Below are 7761 nucleotides of genomic sequence, written 5' to 3'. Positions count from 1 at the left end.
TTGATGCTCAAATTTTAGTTTAAGGCACATAGCCTTGGCTTACTCAGCTACGCAACCAAGGATCCAAACCTTCAAAAAGGCTACACATTGTCCAAGGTTCCATTTGGAATTTGTCTCACTATTTAGGATTGTTCTCCTAAGGTTTCACAAACCCCCAACTCCTCCTTACAATCGGGTTTGAGCATTTTGGCCAAAATTGTCATTTGTGTGTTATGCAACCAAACAGGGCTACTAGCCTGTGGAGGCCTAATTGGCACTTTTTTTCTTATTCTGCTAAACAATGGATAAAAACCTCCACAAAGTTGAATTGGTTGATGGTTTAGAGGTATTTTGTAACATATTTTCATGGTTTAGGCCCTTGTCATTGCGATATGAGGACTATCCACAAAATTGGGCTTAAAAGTAGGGTTTTGGAGGGTTTTGAGATGTAGTCTCTGGGTTTGCATTCTCATGCTCTTCTACAAGTGCTTAGATCCTCAGGAGACCTCTAAAATGTCTTCAAAATGCTTCCCCTACCTCTTCCATACAAGAATTTTACAAAACACTTGGCCAACAATTGCAAAATCAGTCAATTTATCACTGTCATAGTCAAGACTGTCCCTTTTACCAGTCAATCTGCTGCTATCTCTTTGGCCTTGCAAGACAAGGAGTATGAACTAGAAATTAGGCTTCCATGAGGTCTGAAAAAAATTGTTGAACTCTCCTATTACATAGCCTTTATAGTTACAAGGCTTGGATCATGCTTTGAAGCACTCCATGAGCATTTTTACAAACACAAATTTCAAAAAAATAGTGAACTCACTATTTTTCTTACAACAAGAGAATGATTAAGTGAAAAAAAACTATTCTAACACATCAAAATGATGTATAAAAACCTTTATCACAATCCCAAACCTCTGCCTCATTCATTTGTTCACTCCAAATCATTTTTGGGTGCAAATTTTGAGTTTTAACCACGAACCAGTCGAGTTGCTCCAACTTGCCTAGTTCTCACAAAAATGCATCTTCAAAACACTACTCTAGTACAAAATGAAATATAAGTACACTATATGCAAGAAAATCAAATTGGAAAAATCCATTGGAGGGATCCCAGACCTGGATCAACCAAGTTGATGCATTTTAGAACCCCAAAATCCTTGTCAGGACAACAACTACACAAAAAGGAAACTATTTTACACAACCACCTTGCAAATGAAAAATTGATGAAACAATTACATGGGAAGCTTTAGAATATCAACATTTCCCCTTCCAAGAAGGTACAGTATGGATTTGCACAACTACAATACGGACTGCTATTCAAAATGAAGGAAAAACAAGGTAAACACCAGATTTTTGTTCTTTTCTCATTATCAAATCATTGTCATTACAATTTCCAACCTTGTCTAAGGCAAAGTAAGGTATTTTAATAGTGTGAAAAATTAGTTATCAATCCTAGTATGGACAAGAGGCTTTCCCAACTTCATTTTCCAAGAAAATGACAATTTTGACAACTTTTCAAGCCAAATGACAACTTTTCCAGCTCAAAAAAGGCATTTTTGACAATATTGTTAGGGTTTCAAGCAGATCCAAAGCAAATATGAACTAAAAATTATATGCAGATTTAAATACAAAAGATAAAGAAATAAAACAGGACATAGATAACACAGAGATTTAAAGTGGTTCACCCAGAATGGGTTACGTCCACCATACACAACCGTCCAATCTTTCTTATTATCCAGCAAAAATAGTACATCAACCTTACATGCCTTAAGTATCCCAATCACTTATAACATGCATTTTTAGGGCAACAAACAAAGTTGGCCATTTTAGGGTTTTATTACAATGTCAATTTTCATCAATGAAAAATAGCAAAAAAAAATTTCTTGGGGGTTGCCACCCCCAAACCCCTACTTTCCTCTGGGGTTGCCGCCCCCGAACCCCTGCACGGGGCCCGGCCTGGCCCTGGACCCCAGTGAGGATACGTGTTGAGTGTACAGTAAATTGCTGATCAGTCACCACATTTTAAAAATCTCCCACTTGGAGACTAATTAGGCTCCACACCGAACAATCTCCCACTTGGAGACTGATACTACACAACACCATTGTACATGCAACATCGGCTGGATAAAACACTAGGACTTGACTGGTATAAATTCCACAATTATCAATCAAGAAGACCAATAGAAACTGATGAAGAAATCAGCTTCTCCTGTGGAACTGCCTTTGTGAACATATCGGTAGGACTCTCATTTGTGTGAATCTTCTCAAGCCATAACTAACCCTCCTCCAAAACAATCCAGATGAAGTGGTACCTAAGCTAAATGTGCTTTGTCCTTGAATGAAAAGTAGAGTTCTTTGCAAGATGAATGGCACTTTGGCTATCAGTATACAATGGGCTATCTTTTTATGTCTAACCCAATTCCTTTAGAGAAATTGCAACCAAATCATCTCCTTACTGGCTTCTGTAGCAGCAACATACTCAGCTTCAGTGGTTGAAAGTGCAACAACCTTTTGCAGCCTAGAAATCCAACTAACTGCAGTTCCCCCTATAGTAAAAACATACCCTATAGTACTCCTCCGTGAATCAATATCACCTGCTAGATCAGAGTCAACAAATCCACTCAGAGCAGCATTAGATCCTTTGAAACATAATGCCTTCGTAGTAGTTCCTTTCAAATACCAAAGAATCCATTTCACAGCATTCCAATGTTCCATACCCGAATTACTCATAAACATACTGACAACTCCCACTACATGTGCAATATTTGGCCTTGTACATACCATTTCATACATCAGACTACCAACAGCTGATGAATACGGGATGTTAGACATTTTATTAACCTCTTCCTATGCCTTTGGGCACATCTCCTTAGTCAATTTGAAATGACTAGCCAAAGGTGTACTAACTGCTTTTGCATCCTGCATGTTAAATCTTTTCAACACCTTCTTTATATACTCACTTTGGGACAAATTTAAGGTTCTATTTTTCCTATCCCATGTAATCCTCATACCGAGAATTTGCTTAGCTGCACCCAAATCCTTCATAGCAAATGACCTTGCTAATTTCTATTTAAGATCATTTATATGTTGCATGTTGGACCCAGCAACAAGCATGACATCAACATAAAGCAATAGGATAATATAACTGCCATTATCAAATCTCTTAAAATATACACAATGATCAGAATGACATCTATAATAACCATGTTCAGCCATGAAACTATCAAATTTTAAATAGCATTGTCGGGGTGCTTGCTTTAGGCCATACAGACTTTTCTTCAACCTGCACACCAAGTTCTCCTTACCTTTGACCTCATATCCCTGTGGTTGCAACATGTAAATTTCCTCCTCCAGATCTCCATGGAGAAAAGCTGTTTTGACATCTAATTGTTCAAGATGTAAATCATCTGCAGCCACAAGACTAAGTACAGTACTAATTGAAGTCATTTTTACAACTGGAGAAAATATTTCATCATAATCTATACCCTTTTTCTATGCAAAACCTTTTACCACAAGTCTGGCCTTATATCTTTTTTGACCTCCTTCCTCCTCCTTCAGCCGATAAACGCATTTGTTAGGCAAGGCTCTTTTTTCTAAAGATAAAGGGACTAAGTCCCAAGTCTTATTTTTCATCAAGGAGTCCATCTCCTCTTTTATGCCTAGTTCCCACTGTTGTTTGGCATCTACCTACATTGCTTCTTCATATTCTTCTGGTTCACCAGAATCCATTAATAAAATAGAATACAAAGAAGGAGAAAATCTTTTAGGGGGTCTACTTGTCCTCGTAGAACGTCTAACACTTGCAGGAGTTTGTGGGACAATCTATTGTTGCTGAGCGTCAGGTACCTGTGGCATTTCATTTTCAGGAATCTCTTCCAACACCACATATTCTTGTCTGTCCTGTTCATGCTTCTTTTCCTGCATCTGTTCTTTATACATAACCTTCTCATTGAATATAACATCTCTACTTCTAATTATTTTCTTATTTTCAAAATCTCATAACCGATAGCCATATTCATCTATCCCATATCCCATGAAGGTACATTTATGAGATTTAGCATCAAGCTTGGTTCCGTTTTCTTTATCAACATGGACAAAAGCTTCACAACCAAAAGTTTTTGGAAAAGAATAATTTACCTTTTTACCAGTCCATGCCTCCTCTGGAATACCACCATCCAAAGGGGTTGAAGGTCCTCTATTTATCAAATAGATAGCAGTATGTACAGCATCTGCCCAAAAATATAAGGGCAATCCAACATGCAATCTCATGCTCCTTGCATGTTCCATGATAGTCCTATTCATTCTCTCTAACACACCATTTTCCTATGGAGTTCTTGGAACTATCTTCTACTTTCGAATCCCATTTAAGGAACAGTAATCTTCAAATGCTTTGCTGCAATACTCACCTCCATTATCCGATCTAAGACACTTCAACTTTTTTTCTGTCTCATTCTCAACCAAAGATTTCCATTTCTTAAGAGTTTCAAAAACATCTGATTTTTGTTTTAGGAAATATACCCATGTTTTTCTGGTTGAGTCATCAATAAAAATAACATAATAACAAGAGCCACCAAGAGATGATACCTGAGCTGGTCCCCATACATCTGTATGTACAAGCTCTAACTTCTCACTCTTCTTCTCTTTCCCAACCTTGAGAAATCTAACTCCTTTTTGTTTACCATAAACACAGTTTTCACAGAACTCTAAATCAATCTTCTTTAGTCCTGGGAATAGATTTTTGGAGTGAAGGATTTTCATCCCTTTCTCACTCATGTGCCCAAGCCTATGGTGCCACATTATTGAATCTGTTCTTGCAACATTTATTGTTGTTGTCCCTGCAATAACTTTATCTGTAGCAGCTAAGGTAGAATAATTTTTACCAGTACACAGATATAATGTGCCTAGCTTCACACCTTTAGCTACTACTAATGATCCTTTAGTGACCTTCCACATACTATCTGAGAAGGTAACTATGCAACCTTCACTACCTAGTTGCCCTACAAAAATTAAATTTCTTCTTAAATTAGGAACATGTCTCACCTCCTATAGAAACCAGTCATTACCATTCTGCAACTTGATCTTTATCTTTCCTTTTCCAACAATTTGACAGGGCTCATCATCACCCAATTATACCTGTCCAAAATCACCTTGAACATAATCTAGAAAATATTTTCTATGGGTTGTAGCATGAAATGAAGCCCCAGAATCTATTACCTAGGAATCATTGACATTATCCAAACATAAGATTAAACCATCTTGTAAAGTATTACCTGTAATATTAGCTTCCTTACTGTCATTTTCATTTTTGTCTCCTTCTTTGTTTTTTCGAGACCAAGAGTCTTTCTTTAGATGACCAGGCTTTCCGCAGTACCGGCAATCTTTCTTTCCTCTAGATTGAGAGCGTCCTTTCTTTGACTTCCCTCGTGACTTCTCATTCCCAGGGCCTTTTCCTCTTTCCTTTGATCTTCCTCTATTCTCCACATTCAAAACACTACCCAATGATGTTGAAGTCTCACCTATGCTTTTCCTTCTCATTTCCTCGCTTAGGATAACACCAACAATATCATCAAATACAAAAGTATTTTTACCAGAGACAGAGTTACTTATAGCCATAACCAAGCCATTCCAGCTTTCTGGCAAAGAACATAAAATCAACAGAGCCCTAACCTCTTCTGCAAAGGTAATTTTTACCGAAGACAATTGATTGGTAATTGTATTAAATTCATTTAAGTGCTCCGCTACAGATCCTCCCTCACTCATTTTCAAATTAAACAAATGCTTCATAAGAAATACCTTATTCGAAGTTGAGGCTTTCTCATACAACTTAGCCAATGTTGCCATCAAATCTACAGCCATTTTTGCTTCTATTATATTGAATGCTACAGATGGTGCAAGGCATAATCGAATGGATCCCAATGCCTTTCTATCTAAAATGTCCCACTCTTCATCTGACATTTTGGTCGGTTTCTTTGCCTTTCTTTCCAATGGCTAGCACAAATCCTTTTGATATAGGTAATCCTCGATCTGCATTTTCCATAACTAATAATTCTGGTCGTTAAACTTTTTGACCTTGAATTAGGAATCCTCCATTGCTCCCACTCAAATCTTAAAGTCCTGCCGATTTATAGAAAACCTTGCTCTAATACCAATTGTTAGGGTTTCAAGCAAATCCAAAGCAAATATGAACTAACAATTATATGCAGATTTAAATACAAAAGATAAAGAAATAAAATAGGACATAGATAACACAAAGATTTAACGTGGTTCACCCAGAATGGGTTACGTCCACCATACACAGTCATCTAATCTTTCTTATTATCCAGCAAAAATAGTACATCAACCTTACAATGCCTTAAGCATCCCAATCGCTTATAACATGCATTTTTAGGGCAACAAACAAAGTCGGCCTTTTTAGGATTTTATTACAATGTTAGTTTTCATCAATGAAAAATGGCAAAAAAAAAAATTCTCGGTGGCTGCCACCCCCGAACCCCCGCTTTCCTCGGGGCTGCCGCCCCTGAACCCCTGCCCGAGGCCTGGCTCGGCCCCGGACCTCGGTGAGGATACGTGCTGAGTGTACAGTACTTTGCTGATCAGTCACCACATTTCAACAATTATAGCCTTATCAACTTGTCCAAACAACTTAGAAATTCCTAAAAATACCTAACAAACATGTTTCAATTCTCGTGAAGGCATTAGAAGACCTTTTTGGCAATTTTGCACATTTTTGCCAAAAATTGTCAACTCAAAGCCTGAAGGGCAAAACTGATCTCTAGAGCCCAAAAAGAGATCAAAACCACTAAACATGACACAAAACAACCTAAAACAACATAATCAACCTAACACAAGACTTTACAAACATAAAAGCATTAAATACTCAAAAATGGGATTTTTACTCAACTAGGTGCTCCTGCACCAACTAGCTACCTGATCAATCTTGCATTCCAGTGCAAGTTGTTGCAAAATTGGAATAGCTTTCTTAGTAACTTGCTTATCTTCTGAACCATCCTTCTTTAATTTTTGTGTTGCAACAAACATCAATTCAAAATCGCTCAGTTGCTCAATATTCTTATTTCAGAAAATGACCAAAATCTTCTTGACTAGATGAGTCAAGTGCCAACAATGAGGGACCAACGGCCGGTGAAGGTGCCGACACCCTGAGTTCAGTCTGTTCATCCTAACCTTTCTCCTCTACCTTTTGTTCAACTACATCCTTTATCTTCTCCTCAGCACCAGTAGCTTCACCACTTGGTGCAGTTACTTCTGCAGCCTCTACCTCATGAATTTCAATTGTATCAACATCAATTACCAGAGGAGGATTGCCTTATACTGGTATGTTGATCTCTACATCTTGTACAAGTGTTACTGTCAGAGGAATATCCTTAGTTGTTTTCCATTCCAAAATTGGTGGATCTCAACCTAGTATACCTTTACCCTTAGCATCAACCGAGATGTCTGGAATGTTAGACTTAGGCGGTGTATTTGGTGATGTAAATAAACCTGGTTTATCCACAAAGAATTTAACCCAAGCCTCATGTGTTTCCTTGACAATCTCATTTACTTTGACCTCCATAAGACTTATATGTCGATGTCTACTCCAGAAAATTATTTTGTTTGCAAAATCTAGACATTGTTGCATCTCTTCATCAGTTATAGCACCACAAACAATTAGTAATTCCTAAACCTATATATGTTTGTCTTCCTCAATAGAAGACAACCTCCTAGCATCTAACTTGTTATACAAATCTATCAGTGTTTGCTTCTCAATCTCAAGTAAAGATT

The sequence above is a fragment of the Cryptomeria japonica genome, chromosome 2 (genome assembly GCF_030272615.1).
Source record: "Cryptomeria japonica chromosome 2, Sugi_1.0, whole genome shotgun sequence".
Taxonomy (NCBI): domain Eukaryota; kingdom Viridiplantae; phylum Streptophyta; class Pinopsida; order Cupressales; family Cupressaceae; genus Cryptomeria; species Cryptomeria japonica.
This window is presented reverse-complemented; position numbering follows the sequence as displayed.